Source organism: Canis aureus, chromosome 2 (assembly GCF_053574225.1).
Source record: "Canis aureus isolate CA01 chromosome 2, VMU_Caureus_v.1.0, whole genome shotgun sequence".
NCBI lineage: Eukaryota > Metazoa > Chordata > Mammalia > Carnivora > Canidae > Canis > Canis aureus.
This window is the reverse complement of record NC_135612.1, coordinates 85,367,505-85,385,422: the sequence shown is the minus strand read 5'-3', so window position 1 is coordinate 85,385,422 and position 17,918 is coordinate 85,367,505. Positions and strand designations below refer to the sequence as shown.

Sequence of the window (17,918 nt, the reverse complement as noted above, 5' to 3'; positions counted from 1 at the left end):
CCCTAGAGCTGCTGTAACACACTTCACAAAAGGGTGTGTGTGTGTGTGTGTGTGTGTGTGTGTGCTTAAAACAACAAACACTCTCTCCCAGTTCTGGAGACTGGAAGTTCAAAAGCAAGGTGGCAGCTGGGTCATGTTCTCTCTGAAGGTTAGGGAAGGACCCTTTGGGGGGGCAACCCCCCATCCTTCCTGGGCTTCCAGCCACCTCACTCCACTCTCTGCTTCGGTGTCACCTGCCACGTGGACTTCTTCCCTGGGCACGAGTCTGTGTGTTTTCAAATCTTCCTCTCCTTGCGAGGTCGCTGGTCCTATTGGATTTAGGACCTGCCCTAACCCAATATGACTTCATCTTAACTTGATCAGTGGACGGGAGTCTTGAGGAGACGCTATTCGACCCAGGACAAATGGCTTATAACGTGTTTTGCTGAGCAAAGCCCAGTTGTCTCCCTATAAAGAACTCCTGTTTTAGTTCTTAAAATAATATATGTTTTCTCCTCACCACAGGAATTGTTTAATTTCTTAGGCCTGTTAGCTTTGTTTCTCCACTTATTCCGAAGTGACATTAAGCCCAGGACTCCTGCCACGCTTAGCTCAGGGCTCAGCTCGTCGTCAGGTGTTCAGTAAATAGTAGAACATAAGTTTTGCTCTCATGTTTGCCCAGTGCCCTGGTTATTCTGTTCTCTGGTGTGAGAGTGATCTGATGCGCTCACCGTCTCTAAGAACCGATGGTTATTACCCTCCCAGAGCTTCTGCATTGATAGTTCCCAAGGCCAACCTTTTGTGGGTCTTCGGGGATCACCAAATAAAATGAAAACTCAGCCCAACATGTAAAGCTTTTCACAGTCGGGGGTGGGGAGGTGCTTTTCTAGTCTTTTCTCCCAGTGAACTTCTATTCATCCCTCAAGACCAAGTTCAACAGCCACTTCCTCTGTGAAGCCTTTTTTAAGCAGAATTCATTTCTTCCACCTTGATGTTCCCCACCATTGTGAGCACAGTTTCTTTTAACACTGGCCACATTGTGAGGGAATTTGTAGTGTCTGAGTCTACTGCCTACTAGACTGTGAGTCCTGCTGTGTCGACTAGGCACAGTGCCTGGCTTAGAGTAGACTCCAGTATATCTGTCCAAGGAGGCCATAATGGTGGCATTGGTGGCAAACAGGCATAGAGCCTTTTAGGGCCTCTCAACCCATACCTGGGGAGCTCCCACAGAATTTCTTAGTATAGTCATTGGGAATTGGAGCAGGGAATGAGGTGTTGTGTCAGTAAATCCGAATTCTATTATTTAAGAATCAATGCAATGTGACAATCTTTTACGGTTTTTAAACCTCAGACAATAGAGGGTAGGCCTTTCCCTGTGGGAGGCTGGGGAGGGGATGGAGTCCTAGAAAAGAGGAGTGACTCTTTCTGTCTTCCGTCTCAGGGTCTTAGTTGGGCTCACTCAAATCTTGGGGGCTTACTGCAATGAAGCTCAAGATCTAGGCAACTATAAAAAAAAATAGGGAGTTCAAGGGGTTGACCATTGCCTCATCATCTCCCTCACACTGGGCTGTCACTCCTCCTTCTAATGATGCAGACCCCAGCACCTTGCCTATGGCTCTCAGACCTTTCAGTCGGCTTCTGTTCCTCCCCCTGCCAGTGTATACATTTCTGTGCCTAAGAAACTTTTTTCTGGGGCCATGGAAGACAACTCTTTCTTCCTTCATTCCTTTTTTTTTTTTTTTTAATAAAGATCTATTTATTTATTTATTTGAGAGAGAGCGAGCGAGCAGTTGCATGAGTGGGAGGAGAGGCACAAGGAGAGAATCTCGAGCAGACTCGCTGCTGAGCACAGAGCCCAATGGGGGAGCTCCATCTCTGGACCTACAAAATCATGACCTCAGCTGAAACCAAGAGTCGGATGCTTAACTGACTGAGCAACCCAGATGTCTGGAGGCAGCTCTTTCTATAAGCAGTAGGCCAGGGTGTCAGGGAGTCAACTCTATGGGCGCAGCCCTCCACCAGTGATTCCAGGAGTTGCTGCATAGATGCTCCAACCCCTTTCTGTCTTGGCTGGGGCTAACCCTGGTGTGCTCTTCGGATTTCCCCCTGGAGTAAGACCCTGCTGCCTACTTCCCCCTGCAGGCTGGATAATGCACAATTTCTTGGCTACCTTTCCTCACCCATATCCCTTCCCACCCTTCTTCTGCACTTTCCCGGGACCACTGCCCCAATCCAGTGCCAATTTGCACTCCAATCCTTGTCTCAAGAGTTTGCTTCTGAGAACCCAGACCAAGAAGAAACATGGCAACCTCGGTCCCTTGATGCTCTTTCCTCCTCTTGCCATTTGGGTTCTCCTTGCTTCTAATTCTCAGTAATCTTTTTTTTTTAATATATATATTTTTAATAAATTTATTTTTATTGGTTTTCAATTTGTCAACATACAGAATAACACCCAATGCTCATCCCGTCAAGTGCCTTTTTAAAAAACTCATAGCTCATAGTGTCTTTTGCTTATTTTTATTATTTATTTATTCATCTATTCATTTATTCGTTTATTTATATCTTAACAATTACTTCCACTTTCTTATAATCTGCACCACCTGCGGGTCCTCACGCCTTCCCTGTCCCCGAGCTCCCTCTTCTCAAGTCCTCTCACCTCCTACTCCCTCTGCTAACTACCTCCCTCCTCCCAAGTTCTCAGCTCAGGTCTGCCAGCAGGGGATCTGATTGGGGGGGGACTCAGCAGGGGGTCTGATTGGGGGACTCAGCAGGGGGTCTGATTGGGGGAGTCAGCAGGGGGTCTGATTGGGGGGACTCAACAGCGGATCTGATTGGCAGACTCAGCAGGGGGTCTGATTGGGGGGACTCAGCAGGGGGTCTGATTGGGGGACTCAGCAGGGGGTCTGATTTGGGGACTCAGCAGGGGGTCTGATGGGTTGGGGGACTCAGCAGGGAATCTGATTGGCGGACTCCTCCTTTTTGCCTCAGGACTTGGCCAATGCAGGGATTGGCTGCGGTGGGGTCAGCTGATCACGGTCTGTCCAATCAGCTGTGTTGAGGCAGGGGAGCTGGGACCGGAAGTGCCGGCAGGTGTCATGGCGGTCGGGGAAGAGGAAGTTATGGAAGGTTCGAGCCTCTCCCCGTAGTCATATGGGCAATGGATGTTTTCTCCTTTTACTTGGAATGTAACTTCAGCTTCCTAGGTTGTCCAGCCAAGTCACTCCAATGATGAAATTTTTTTTTTTGAGACTTTATGTATTTATTCATGAGAGACACAGAGAGAGGCAGGGACCCAGGCAGAGGGAGAAGCAGGCTCCATGCAGGGAGCCCGACGTGGGACTCGATCCCGGGACCCCAGGATCGCGCCCTGGGCCAAAGGCAGGCGCTAAACCACTGAGCCCCCCAGGGATCCCCCAATGCGGAAGTTCTAAAGCCACCTGGGCCTCTACCAGTTAAGACCTGGCCATCTAGGACCTGGACCTTCAGCCAAGCTGTGGACAGAAACTTCCTGTATATATCGAAGCCCATGTGATTGGCAGGGTTTGTACCCCAAGGCATCTGTGCAGGGGAGAAAAACAATCTTTTTAATTTAAAAGCTTGGAAAAAAAAAAAAAACAGCAAAGCACCACAAAAAAGAGAGAGAGAGAGAGAGAAAGAGGAAAAAAAAATAGAAAGAAAGAAAGAAAGAAGAAAAGGCCCCAGGGAATCCCGCGAGGGAGAGATAATCACTCCCTGCCTTCTCAGACTGTTCCTTCTGTGTGCGTGTGCATTTAGAGGGAAAGATTTCTTCCCCATAATAAGAGGATTGTCCTACATATGCTGCTTTTTATAACCTGCTTTTTCCCCCACCTTATCACTGAACATTTTTCCGTGTCATTAAATATGCTCGTCCGGCCTCATTTTAGTGTCAGCCCGGCCTTCAGACCCGGGCCTCGGGCCCTGCCAGCTGCCTTCCCAACGTCGCCCCCCCCCCCTCCAGGACCCTCAGCTGTGAAAGGCGCCGCCGCAGGGGATCCGACGAGCTCCCCCTCGCCCCCCGCAGCAACCCACCGAGGCCCACGCCCCGGCTGCCACGTGGGGCCTGGGCAGCCCCCCCCACCCCCACCCAGGCCCTCCGGGAAAGCACCAGGCCGCTCTCGGCAACTTCCTCGTTCCCCACGTGCTCTCTGCAAAGCCAGCTCAGGACGTGGCGAGCTCAAATCTCAGACAGTGGGAGCTGGAAGCCCCCGAGGGAGCCCGAGGAGCCAGGCCCAGCGAGGGGAAGGGACGTGCCCACACCGGCCAGGGAGTGGGTGGCAAGGTGAGGGCTCCAGTCCCTGTGGCCAAGCCTCCTCTCTTCTTCCCCCTTCCCAGCGCCTGTAGGGAGCTGAGGTGCTCCCCTTTCCCCCTCTGTCCCCCGGGGCCAGGGGTGCGTGGCATTCCCCAGCCCCACGAGCTCGGCAGCTGAAACCCCAGCCCTGGGATCGACCTTGGGGAACCTGGCTCCCGCCCCCTCGCGCCCCAGCCTCCTGGATCCAGTCCTGGTTTCACATCCCTGGGTGTGGTGTGGTTAGAACAGCTGCCTTTCTGCCCCTGCCCCCCCATCCCCGGGGCCCTGGGTCTGAGTCAACATTCCACCCACAGCAGGCCTTCCTGTCTCCAGGGCCTGGGCTCCCAGACTGTCGGGAAGCCCCAGGGACCCTCCCCGGGCCTCCAGGCTGCCTGAGTCCCGGCGGGTGGCAGTGGCTGGAGCTGCCCTGGGACTTGGACACCCAGTGCTTGCCTGCTGCCCTGCCACTCGGAGATGCCCTCGGGTGGCGACCCCCAGACCCCCACTCCCCCGCCCCCTCAGGAGGCTCTGGTTACCAGGGAAACCTGGAAGAGGCTTTGCCCCAGCTGATGAGAGGGGTGTGCCCTTGAGGGGTCACCACTAGACGGGAGGATTATCCCAGCACCCCGGCGGGCGGTGTGGTGGGCCCTGTGCCTGATGGCAGGAGCCTGGGGGGTGTGAGTTCAAGCAGCACCCGTGGATTTCCAGGCCCCGCCCCCCCCTTTTTTAAGATTTTATTTATTTATTCATGAGAGACAGAGATAGGCAGAGGGAGAAGCAGGCTCCATGCAGGGAGCCCGACGTGGGACCCCATCCCGGGTCTCCAGGATCAGGCCCTGGGCCGAAGGCAGCGCTAAACCGCTGAGCCGCCCAGGCTGCCCCCTCGTCCCCCCTTTAGGGATCTTGAGCCCCAGCCTCGGGAGCCTCCCCGGGGCCCTGGCCGAAGGCCGAGCGGGGACCGATGGCTCTCGGGACAGCCACGGCTGTGGCCTCCCACCCCCGCCCTGCTCTAGAGACGCCCGCTGCTGTTACCCCGTGGCCTAGGTGCCGCCGTCTCTCTTGGGGGGAAGCACTTGGTGGGATAGGAGCTTTCTGCGAGTTTAGACCCCTTAGCTTTTTTTTTTCTTTTTTCTTTTTCTTTCTTTCTTTTTTTTTTTTTTTCCTTAAAGCACATGCTGCCTTCTTTCATCTTCAATCCCCTTGATTCCCCTGCATGTTTTCTTACATGGCGAGCACGATCAAAAAATAAACTAAAATAAAATTCCTGGTGGCCACTTTATTCGCTAAGCACTAACCCAGTTTTCTGATCTTCTATCAATCAGACAAGAGAAGTGAGGCGACGACTGGCCCCGGGGAAAGGACAGATTGGCATCCTCTCCGGTGGAAAGCTCGGGCGGGGATCCTTCCCGATTTCCCCGATCGGATGCCAAGCTCCAGGCCCACCCGTCCTCCACCCAGGCGTCCGTCCCTGCGGCAGGAGCCCCTTGCTGAGTCTCACACCCAGGCTCCGGGCCCAGAAACTGGAACGCTTCCTCTGCAATCCTTGTAAGTGTATCCAGGCCGCCGTGATTCCACTCGGCCAAAGACCATATCCGTTTCCACCACAGCGAGCCGAAAGGTAGACTGCACCTGCCCCACGGTGGGGAAAGGAGAGGGGCGCCTCTCGAGGAAGGGGATGCCTCCCGGCGGGCCTGGGGCACCTGATCTGGGGCAGGGGCAAGCCGGTTTCCTTTTTTTTTTTTTTTTTAAGATTTTATTTATTCACGAGAGACACAGAGAGAGGCAGAGACACAGGCAGAGGGAGAAGCAGGCTCCCTGAGGGGAGCCCAATGTGGAACTCGATCCCAGGACCCCAGGATCCCAGGATCACAACCTGAGCCAAAGGCAGATACTCAAGCACTGAGCCACCCAGATACCCCAGTGGCAAGCTGTTTTTTTTTTTTTTAATTGGAGTTCGATTTGCCAACATATAGCACAACACCCAGTGCTCATCCCATCAAGTGTCCCCCTTGGTGCCCGTCACCCAGTCACCCCAACCCCCCCGCCCATCTCCCCTTCCACTACCCCTTGTTCGCTTCCCAAAGTTAGGTGTCTCTCATGATCTGTCACCCTCACTGATATTTCCCACACATTTTCTCTCCTTTCCCCTTTATTCCCTTGCACTATTTTTTATATTCCCCAAGTGAATGAGACCATATAATGTTTGTCCTTCTCCGACTGACTCACTTCACTCAGCATAATCCTCTCCAGTTCCATCCACGTCGAAGCAAATGGTGGGTATTTGTCGTTTCTGATGCCTGAGGAATATTCCACGGTATACACAGACCACAGCTTCTCTATCCATCATCTGTGGATGGACACCGAGGCTCCTCCCACGGTGTGGCTATTGTGGACATGGCTGCTGTGAACATCGGGGTGCAGGTGCCCTTTCACTTCACTGCATCTGTATCTTTGGGGTAAATCCCCAGCAGTGCAATTGCTGGGTCGTAGGGCAGCTCTATTTCTAACTCTTTGAGGAGCCTCCACACAGTTTCCCAGAGTGGCTGCACCAGCTTGTGTTCCCACCAACAGTGCAAGAGGCTCCCCTTTCTCCACATCCTCGCCAACATGTGTTGTTTCCTGTCTTGTTCATTTTCTCCATTCTCACCGGTGTGAGGCGGGATCTCATTGTGGTTTTGATTGGTATTTCCCTGGCGGCAGGTGATGGGGAACATTTTCTCATGTGCTTGTTGGTCATGTCTAGGTCTTCCTCTGTGAGATTTGTGTTCTTGTCTTTGGGGCAAGCTGTTCTGACCTTGGCTGCCAAGCAAAAGCAGGGAAAGTCAGAGAGGGTGGAGAGCAAGGGATGGGGGATGTGGGGGCGGTGAATGAGGAGACAGAAGAGGGGGTACACTGGACAGCTAAGCCCCACATTCACCAGTCCTGCTGCCCGAGTGGGAAGTGGCCAGGGGAGGAGCAGGCACTGCTGAGGACAGCGCTGCCCAGCTCTACCTACGCAGGAGGGCAAGAGGCCATGGGGCCAATTTTCCGGACAGGACCAGCAGGGTCATTTGCAAGCGCCAGTGCAAAACGAAAGTGCAGATTTGTGCAAAACCGGTTAAGAACCTCAAGGTGGAGGCTGCAGAGCATTCACGCAAGGGCAGGGCCCCGGCAGGTGTGTAGGTTGCCTGCCCTGGAGCCCGCCTGGATTCCCGGGCTGGGACGGGTGCTGCGGAGCTGGGGGGTCACAGGCTGAGCGCATGAGAAGCAGCGGATGGTGATCAGAAACACATCGGGGGAGGGACACCATAGGATTAAGCCCAGGGATGGACCTTACATCAGTAACAGCTAATTATTGAGCACCTCCTGTATACCAGGCTTTCTTCTAAGTCTATGTCATCCCGGTCAACCTCAGGACAACTGTAGGGGGCGAGTACTAGCATCATCATCATTACCACGTCCCAGACGAGAATGCCCGGGCGCTGAGAGGTCAGGTAAGGTCCCGCAACCTTTGTGACCCTTCTTCAACAGACAGGCGGAGTAATTTGCCCCAAGGCATAAAGCTCCTACACTGGAGATGGGTTTGAGCACAGGCCCGGGGGCCTGGGCCCGGAGACACTTGACAGAGCGCATCTCAGCAAAGGAAAGCTTCCTCACAAGGAGCCGTCTTACTGTAGCCAGGAATGTTCTAACTGAGCTATTCAGAGATGCATGGGCTGGAGAATTTGGAAATAGGCGGGAGGGCCCTTCACAGAGGGGAACCCAGCATTGCTGCAGAGCCGGGTTCACTACCAACCCGAACAGCAAGAGTCGTGGCTCTCTCACTGGTTGGGATGGGACTCGGCTAAGTGCAGTCCAAGTGTCATGAGATCCTAGGAGGCCAGTAGCTGGTGCCCATTACACAGAGAAGGAGAGAAGAACAAGATCGTGGAGCTTGGAGCTGGCACTCCTCAGTCAAGGAGACAGAACTTGAACCCAGGTCCATCTGCTTCCAACAGCCATTCCAGACGGGCTGACTCTGGGGGTCCCTCTCACCCCAAGATGCTATAATTCCAAATCTCCACAGGGATATGATACTGTATCTGCCCATGCGACTTCACTTGAGCTTGTGTTAATATTTTTACAGAGAGTTTGGAGATTGCTGGGGGGCCCGGGAATCTGTTCCCTGTCTTGAATCAGTCTTCTGGAATGTTGGCCCAGACTCTGGCCAGGCCGTTCTGACTCTTTCTCCCTTGAATTTGACAATCTGGGTTTTATGTAAGTGCTGGTGAAGGCCCATGCTTCTGATTTCATCTGTATTTAAACAGACAGCCTTATGAGTCCTGGCATGACGTCCAGAAAAGCCTGTGGGCTCTCACCTTCTCTGAGCCGGGAGGTCTGTGGTGGCCCCGGCACTCAGACTGAACCCCAAGATTCCACCCTTGAAGTTGTGGGCGAAAGCCACAGGTTCACAGCGCTCTGGGTTAGGAATAAAGTCAGAGCCTTCTCCAGATTTCTCTCTCCGCTTCCAAACCAGACCCTTAGGCTTCGGTCATCTGGCTCCAACACCACACAGACCAGCAGATCCCTCAGGATCTGACCCCAAACACACACGCCAAGATATAGCTCCCCTGTTCCCATCCAGCTTCGCGGTTCTTCCAGGAATTTGCCATCTGCATTAGCTTCCTGGAGCTGCCGTCGCACGGGACAACCAAGCGGGTGGCTTTTTAAAACAAGAGAAATGTAGTCTCTCTCAGTGCTGGAGGCCAGAAGCCCAAAGTCGAGGTGTCCACAGGGCCATGCTGTCTCTCAAGGCTCGGGAAGGGAATCTGCTCACGCCTTCCTCCTAGCTGCTGTCAGAGATCCGTAGTATTCCTTGGCTTGTAGACACATCTCTTCCATCTCTGCCTCGTGGTCACATGGGGTGGGTTCACTCTGTTCACCGCTCTCTCTGTGTCTCTTATCCTCTTACATGGACACCGGTCATACCGGGGGAGGATCTACCCTAATCGCACGTGACCTCATCTTACCTTGATTACAAACGAGACCCTGTTATCAAGGTCACAATTACAAGTACTGGAAGTTAGCGCTTCAACATATCTTTTCGGGGGACACCACTCAACCCACAGTACCACCCAAACCTCCATCAGCATCCTGCTAGGGACACTTGATAGACTGTTTCCGGTGTGTTGACTCCATTCGTCATGTGAGCCTCACCTTGATCGTATGAAGTAGGTCCTACTTCCCCCACTGCAGATGAGAAAACAGACGGTCAGAGAGGTTACACAGGTCGCCCAAAGTCACATGCAGCTGCCAAGCGCGGGCCTGAGCCCCACATCCCAGGACAGTCAGCAGCACTGTTCTCAGCGTGCGGTGAGCAGGAAAAAAGAAGTCTGAGCCCACCTGTTGGGACCAGGGCACTCCGAAACAACTGGGCAGTTCTGCAAAGGGACTCGCAGGTTCTGTGCCAGACAGCCTGGCTTCAGACTCCTTCCTTCATGTTAGATCATTTCTCTGAAACCCAGTTTCTTCACCCGTAAGCGAAAGGCATGGAGGCCACCTTCCTTCTCTCAAAGAATGGCTGGGAGGGTCAATACCCGGCCTTGAGCTGGCCCCTCGGAAGCTCCGTGAACAAGGGCTATAAACTCCCCTCCACCCGGCCTGCACTTCCTTTAGCTCCTGGCCCCAATGCCACCTCATCAGAGGCTTCCCTGGTCATGGTATCTAAACTGGCGCCATGCACACTGCTGTGCCCTTGATCTCATTACCCAGATTTCTGACTACTTGACACATTCATTGCTTTGTGGTCTATCTTACCTACTTCCAAACGTGCACTTTGAGGGAGCAAGGGCTTCGTCTATTCTGTTCCCCCCATTGCAGCCCCAGTGCCTACAACGGTGCCCGATGCACAGCAGGCACTCATTAGTATTCATCAACTGAATAAACAGAGTAGCCTGATGTCAAGTGGCGGTTCCTCCTCACGGTCGGAGTGGGAAGGGTTTTTCCACCGGAACTAAGCTCTGCGAAAGCAAGAGATCATGGCCATCTGATTCATTGCTCCATTGCCAGCGCCTGGCACAAAACAAGGTGCTCAATAAACATCTGTTAAATGGATGGCTGGGGAAAAGGCTGCTGGGGAGGTGGAGACCCCACGGTGCCCTGCTCTGGGAAACAAACAGCCAGGGAAGGCCTTGGCTGTGCCTGACCCGGACCTTCGAGGATTCCGGAAGGTGGGAAAAGGAAAGGGTGGCTTTCTAAGCTCAGAGAGACAGACCTGGGCTGTGCAGGCAGGTGGGGTGACAATGAGCAAGGCTTGTTTGCGACCTGAGGAGGGCTGCCTCCTTTGAACAAGGTTGGCATCAGAGGCAAAGAGGCAGGTTGGTTGCCTCTGATTATGAGTTGCTTAAATGCGGGGTGAAGTGGAACGCAGGGTTCCTTCCCAGCCGTATGCATCAGGGACTCCACTAATACCCCCCTAAGAAACAAATGATTTAAAGTGTGGAATGATAAGAGCTATTGAGTTTAGCTTGTCTCTCCCTCCCCCCAGTATCACTCGTGATCTCAGACTCCACGAAGGCCAGGGCACGTCTCGAAATAACTTCTCAGGCAATTAAACCACATCCAATTTTATAAGTCTGAATATGTCAGAGGATCCTGTTACCTCCATCTTCGGGCCCGGAGGCCAACATTTTCTCATCAAATCTAACGGGCTTGTAAGAGGAGCTGACATCTGGGTGATAGAGCAGACGTGCCGTCTCTCTGCTCTCTCTCTGCTCTCGTCTCTGATTTCTGGTTGCCGAGCAGCTGAGGTCTGACTCTCTGGGGGTGCTGGGGTTTCAGGGGCAGGGGGAAGGAAGGTCCCTCTCCTCCAGCACCACCAGGATGCCAGGGATTCCTTGAATGCAGGTCAACACCTTCCATTTCATTGCAGGAGGATAAGCTTAAAATTCAAAGCACCCCGGGAGAAGCAATAGATTGGTTGGAATTAATACCAGAGTGCAAATGGCTAGCGCAGACCTTTGGTCCCTGGAGGGCCGATTTGAAAAAGCCAGGAGAGGAGAGGTGGTGTGGGGGAAATGAGTGGACTTCATACCAGCCCAGTTCTTCCTCTTACTACCCGTGGGACTTTGAACAAGTTAATTAACCTCTCATCTGTAAAAGTGCAGGAGCTCTGCTTCAGCCGGACTCAGCTGGCTACAGCTCCCTCTGTTTGCCAATCCCCACCCCCCAGCCCCGTGCCATTTCTCAGGGACCTTTCAGTCCAGAAAGGTCCTCTCCCTTTTTTCCACCTGACTCCTTCTCCTCTTTCTGCTTCCCTGGACGTCTGCCTGGGGTTGGAGGGCCAGCTGTGTGTTCACATGGTAAACTCAGCAGTCTCGACAGCCCCCTCCCCGCCTCATACACAGCAGACAGGGAGAACCTGGGGAAGCCGGGGCTGTTTCTTCTTCTCCTCCAGGTCACGATTAGGGACTGAGCGATTGTTTCTTCAATAAGCGAGAATGACCTTTGTTAACAAAATGTTTCCAAAACATGGAAATAAAGCCAGAAAATGACTGCATGCCCTTTCAATGTCGTGCTGGAGCATCCGGGCTCACCAAGGATGATTTAAGTCTCTGGGAAAACTTGCCCATATTTGACTTTGCTGTTTGCTATTGAATAGAGCCAGGGCGCTAAGTGTTGTGTGTTAACTTGCAGAGTTTTGCCCCGTAGAGATGATCGTGGAAAATGATTTCTTCCTGGTAGAAAAGACAACCTATGACTTTGTGGCCATGCAGAGTATTAACCATTTGTACCTAACTCGATGATCCTATTCTACATTCTTTTTCTTTCTTTTTTCTTGCCTACAAATACCTCAGTCTGTGAATCAGCTTCATCATCATACTGGTTCCCTCAGTACTTAAATGGGTTCAATAAGACTTTGACTTATGTTCATTCCATATTTTATAAGAGCCCTTTTCTTTAAGAGCCATGTTTTTAAGTACTTGAAAATCATATTTTGACATCTTGCAGGAATTTTGAGAGGTCTAAATAATAGCAGCCCCCAACTGTTCTGTTTTGTTAGAGCTAAACATTGTGGGGCACCTGGGTGACTCAGTGGTTGAGCATCTGCCTTTGGCTCAGGGCATGATCCTGGGGTCCTGGGATTAAGTCCTACATCAGGCTCCCGGCAGTGAGCCTGCTTCTCCCTCTGCCTGTGTCTCAGCCTCTCTCTCTGTGGCTCTCATGAAAAAATAAATAAAATATTTTTAAAAAAAAGAGCTAAGCATTGTGCCAATGCTTTATATCTTTCATCTCATTTAAGCCTCACCATCTTATAAAGCAGATCTTTATTTTATCAGTGAAGAATCTAACGCTCAGACGATTCATAAGCTTGGCAAAGCCAGGGACACACACGGTGTGCCAAGACCTCTACCTGCCCTTTGTTTAATCCTCACGATGACCCTGTGACCCAGGCATCATAATACCCACTTTGTCTATGAGAACACTAAGGTTTAGTTACCTGCCCAAGCCATCACCGTGTGTAAATGGCTAAGACAAGATTAGAAATCCGACACTTATATACCACTCTGAATTTTTTCTTCAGTGACCCAGATACTTAGCTTATGGGAAAGTCCACGATGCCTAGCACATTACACAAAATGTTAGTTTCGCTTCTGTCAGGGAAGTTTGGTGGTGAGGAGGTGGGATTGACAGGGTAAATTGCCTCGTGAAATTGTAACCATTTCCCCCTTCTTCTGTAATGTAGATTCCACCATTTTTAGCTGGGCCCTAAATCAAGATGATGTTTCCCAGCCTGCCTGGCAGGTGCACGTGGCCATGTGATTAAGTGAGAAGAAAGTGAAATTGTCCTATGGCTCTTTTTAGGAACCTTCCTTAAAAGATGGTGAATGAGCACCTTTTTCTGTATGCCTTCCTCCATCTACCTGCCAGTAACATGAGCGTGATGTCTAGAGCGCCAGCTGTGGTCTTGTGCCACGGGGATGATCCTGGCCCTGGAACCTATTCTACATTCTTTTTCTTTCTTTTTTCTTGCCTACAAATACCTCAGTCTGTGAATCAGCTTCATCATCATACTTAAATGGGTTCAATAAGACTTTGACTTATGTTCATTCTATATTTTATAAGAGCCCTTTTTAAGAGAAGTTTAAGGGATAAACTGAAAAGAAGCATGAGTCCCTGGGGGCTGGGCCAAGTACCACACAAACCCTGGGCTTCCGGCCTCCCAGCTTTCACATGAGAGAGAAAGGACCAGTTGTATGATGCAAGCCGCTACTTTTTTGGATCTCTGTTGCTTTCAGCCAAATGCAGTCCTAACTGATATGGCACAAAGGAGGAAGATGGAGTCTCCGGGGCAAGGTTGGCCTTCTTCACAGAAGGGCCCGGGGATGGCCTTGATTCGAAGAACCAACCAGAAAGGCCCTGGAGAGCCCGGCAGTTGGAACTGTTGGGGAGACAGATGTTGAATGGGTTCTATCAGCCATGACTCGCCCTGACTTGCATCATTACACCTTCTTTCGGGTCTGCCCTGCCCTCTGAGTTTACGGCATTAATAGGAGCTGCCTGCCAAGACATCATGGTTCCACACATGGGGGATCCCCAATCTCCCCTCTTTTCGGTACAAAGAAATGGTGTGTCACCAAAACCGTAATGAGAAAATCTGTCAAGCAGAGTTCACTTCTCAGGGAGCACGTGGAGCAAATACCTTCCATCCTGCCCTGCTGGGCTTTGTCCCTCCGCCGTGCAAGAATGGAACACGTCGATCTCTTCAACACAGACTGACAAGGCGAGGTGCAGAGCCCCTGAACTGGCTGGAAATTTAAAATCAGCTTCACCCTCTCCTGAGCCTCTGGAGAAGGGGAAGGATAGGCATCCCCTGCAGATGTAGTGCACACTTCAGACGTCCGGGTGATGACATCAGTTGGTGGTGTGTGTGTGTGTGTGTGTGTGTGTGTGCATGCTACACACGTGTACTTTGAGACTGCTTTTTTTTAAAAAAAACATTTTATTTATTTATTTATTCATGAGAGACAGAGAGAGGCAGAGACACAGGCAGAGGGAGAAGCAGGCTCCCTGCGGGGAGCCCGATATGGGACTTGATCCCAGGACCCCAGGATCACACCCTGAGCCGAAGGCAGATGCTGGACCACTGAGCCACCCCAGCGCCCCATGACTCTGAACGAAGACACCAACAGAGGTGTTGTTCCCCGCCGGGACTGTCAGCCTCTGCTGCCAGGTGCCCTCTCCTGGGGTCTGGCTGCCTTGGGTTAGTGTCCTGCTATGTGATCTTGGATACAATGTTGTATGCCTCAGTTTCCCAGCAGCAAAATAGAATTTATGACAGTCCCCATGTCCACAGGCTATTATAAAGACTGGATGATATATTCCAGGTAACGCTTTGAGATGCCCAGCACGTCGTAAGTACTCAACAAATGGTGCTCGTTGTTATTGTCATGGAGTAATAATAATGTACGTTAATGCTTCCAACTCCCCCCATGTGCTAGACATTGTGCTGAATCTGCCACACATATAAATTCTTTGTCCTTACACCTCTGAGGCTACTACTGTTACCTCGCGTTTTATTGGTAAGCAGACTGACACACATTTGAGGCCCAAACCCAGGCTTCTGCTCCATTCCCATGAAAAAGGAGAAAAGGGGGGGATCCTGACTCCTTACTGACTGCTGGCCTCATCTTAGCCCAGCGTTCTCGGTGCCTTCCCACCTCAGGCTTTTGAGGCTGCCGTGTTGCCCTGCCTTGTCTCCCCAGATCCATGTCGGCTCTCTGGGCACCTTGTCAGCCCTTGTCAACCCCCCATTTCTCTGTCACACAGTCTGCTGCTTCCATATATTCTCTGGTTCCTTTGGTAAGGATTTATTTTATTTAAAGATTATTCTTGGAGAGAGAGAGAGCATGAGCAGGGGGAGGGGCAGAGGGAGAGGGAGAAGCAGACTCCTGGCTGAGCAGGGAGCCCAATGTGGGGCGCGATCCCAGGACCCGGAGATCATGATCTGAGCTGAAGGCAGCTGCCTAACTGACTGAGCCACCCAGGTGCCCTAGCAAGGATTTATTTATTCCATGGTTTCCTTGTTTTCTCTCTTTCTGCAGACTAGATGCAAGCTCCCGGCAGGCAGGCCACATGCCCCCCGACGACAGGGATGCCCAGCACACAGGGAGCATGCCATAAACATTGAACATTCCTCGGGCTTCAGTAGAAGTAAGAGAAGGGATCCCCCGTCAGATGTCGCATGCCTCCAAAGAGCCCTGTGTGCACTGGGAGCTCTCCCATGATGTGCAGAGCTTGCGGCCTGCCTGGCCCCATTCCACGCACCTGACGTCATCTCACCACCACCTACTGGGATGCGTCCTCGAGGATCTGTGAAGGCCCCCGGAACAAAAGCTCACAGACGGCAGGGGTAGGGGTGCCTCAACAACAGAAATGTATTTTCTCGGGGATCCCCGGGGGCTCAGCGGTTTGGCGCCTGCCTTTGGCCCGGACTTGGAGACCCGGGATCGAGTCCCACGTCGGGCTTCTCGCATGGAGCCTGCTTCTCCCTCCTCTCTATGTCTCTGCCTCTCTCTCTCTCTTTCTCTATCATAAATGAATAAATAAATCTTTAAAAAAAGAAAAAAAGAAATATATTTTCTCCCAGTTCTGGTGGCTGGAAGTCCATGTCCGGGTGTACGCAGGGTTGATCTCTTCGGAGGCCTCTCTCCTTGGCTTGTAGATGGCCTCCCTGTCGTGTCTTCACATGGCCTTCCCTCGGTGTGTGTGTCCTAATTTCCTCCTCCTATGGGACACTGGTCCTATTGAAGGAGCGTCTACCCCAATGACTTTGTTTTACCTCATTTAGCTCTTTTTTTTAAGGTTTTATTTATTTATTCACAAGAGATACAGAGAGAGAGAGAGAGAGAGGCAGAGACACAGGGAGAGGGAGAAGCAGGCCCCATGCAGGGAGCCTGATGTGGGAATCAATCCCGGGTCTCCAGGATCAGGCCCTGAGCCCAAGGCAGACAGACACCCAACCGCTGAGCCACCCAGGCATCCCTCAATTACCTCTTTAAAGACCCTGTCCCCAAACAGTCACATTGTGAAGTACTGAGGGCTCAGATGTAAAGATTTGAGTTTGGGGGAGGGGAGCACCATTCAGCCCATCACAGGGTAGGAGCTGTTATGATCCCATTTTCCAGTTGAGGAAACTGAGGCACAGGGAGACTGGGTAAGTCACCCAGGCGCACAGCTGACAGAGGGCAGAATTTGAGCCATCATCGCCTGACTCTGCGAGCTGACCACGGAAATGCTGTCGCTACCCGCCCCCCAGCCTGCAGAGGTGGTGTCTGGCCTGGCCTCTCTCCACCTTCCTCCAGGGGTGAAACAAATTGCCCAAGGCCACTTAGCTGACAGGTGGCAGAGTGAGAAACCAACCCAGGTGTCCTGGCTCAGGGCCTAACTTCCTTCACGGCCCCACCCCTGCCTCCCTAAGCCAGCTGCTTCTATAGAAAAAGGGGGCTAGGAATTGGTCCCAAGAGGTCAAGGGCGGGTTTCAGAAGACACTGGCATTATAGGGAGACTCATGAAAACGTGGTTCCCTCCAGCGCGTCCGACAGGAGCCTTTTAGGAATGACTCCTATGGTTCGGAACTGCCCCAGGCAAGGCTGGGGAGAGGACGCAGGGCTGGCCTCCCTCCTAGGTTCCCCCACCACCCGCTGCAGCGCCCCTCCCTTGCAGCGGCAGGAGCTGCCAGAATAAAACACTAGCACGGTCTGGTTCTGGACGAGGACTGTGTGCGAAGCATTTTTATGCATTCATTTCTTTAATCCGCTCAAGGACTCTACAGGTCAGGGGACGGCGTTATCATGGTCCCTATTTTGTACAGGATGAAATCAGGGCCCAGCAGGTGCCCCGAGTCCCCTAGGGAGGACTTGGTGGAGGCTGAGTGTAAAGCCGGGCAGCCGGCTCCCAGCCTCAGCCTAGGTCCCCTCCTTCACCCCGTGGGCCTGGCAGCTGCCGGGGAGTTGGGGCTACCCCTCCCCAGCTACTCCTTCACCCCTTCACCTGTCACTCACCCACTGAGAACTTCCGGCACCTCCTCTGTGCGTCCAGGCCAGCACTGGGTTCCTCCTCCTGGGGCTCCAGGCCTGGGGGGCCGAGATCCCTTAAAGAGACCGTATGGAACCTGTAGAACAGGAGTGTGTCCCAGAGCTCCGGGGCAAAGGGGGGCATTGACGGTCTGGGGAAGTCAAAGGAGCCTGGATATGGGGCCGTGATGACGTGCTGGGTCTGGAAGGAAGAGTTTGCTGGGCAGAGAAAGGGATGTCACCTGGTGTGTGTGGAGTCGGGGGTAGGGTGGGTGGGAGGAGAGTCCAGAGGTGGAGCTGGGGGTGCCATGCTAAGAAGGGGGGTGCATCTGGGAGGCCGTGGCATTTTAAGGCCCCTGTGAGATGTGAAGCAACTCGGTTTTCCAGCTCTGCAGTAGCTGCTCATCCTACTTAGGCTAAAATCCCAAGTCCCTCCACCCCCCACCCTCCTGGCCTGCAAAGCTGTAGGGGCCTCGGCCTCCCCTCCCACCTGTCGGTGTCCCTCCCCCGCCCCAACTGCCTTCCTGCTCTTCCCCAACAGGCCAAGCATGTGACCTAGATGCTCCCTCTACCCGGCCCTCCCCTGCGCTCCCTCC

The 17,918-nt window shown here is 52.6% G+C and overlaps 1 long non-coding RNA gene across 1 annotated transcript; it reads left to right on the top strand.

Annotated features, from left to right (window-relative positions):
- Positions 1-2,967: 2,967 nt before the first annotated feature.
- Positions 2,968-15,345, top strand: LOC144302965 (uncharacterized). The gene is made up of 3 exons (XR_013370004.1): positions 2,968-4,279; positions 5,611-5,906; positions 12,993-15,345. It is a non-coding gene; the product is annotated as an uncharacterized LOC144302965 (long non-coding RNA).
- Positions 15,346-17,918: the final 2,573 nt, after the last annotated feature.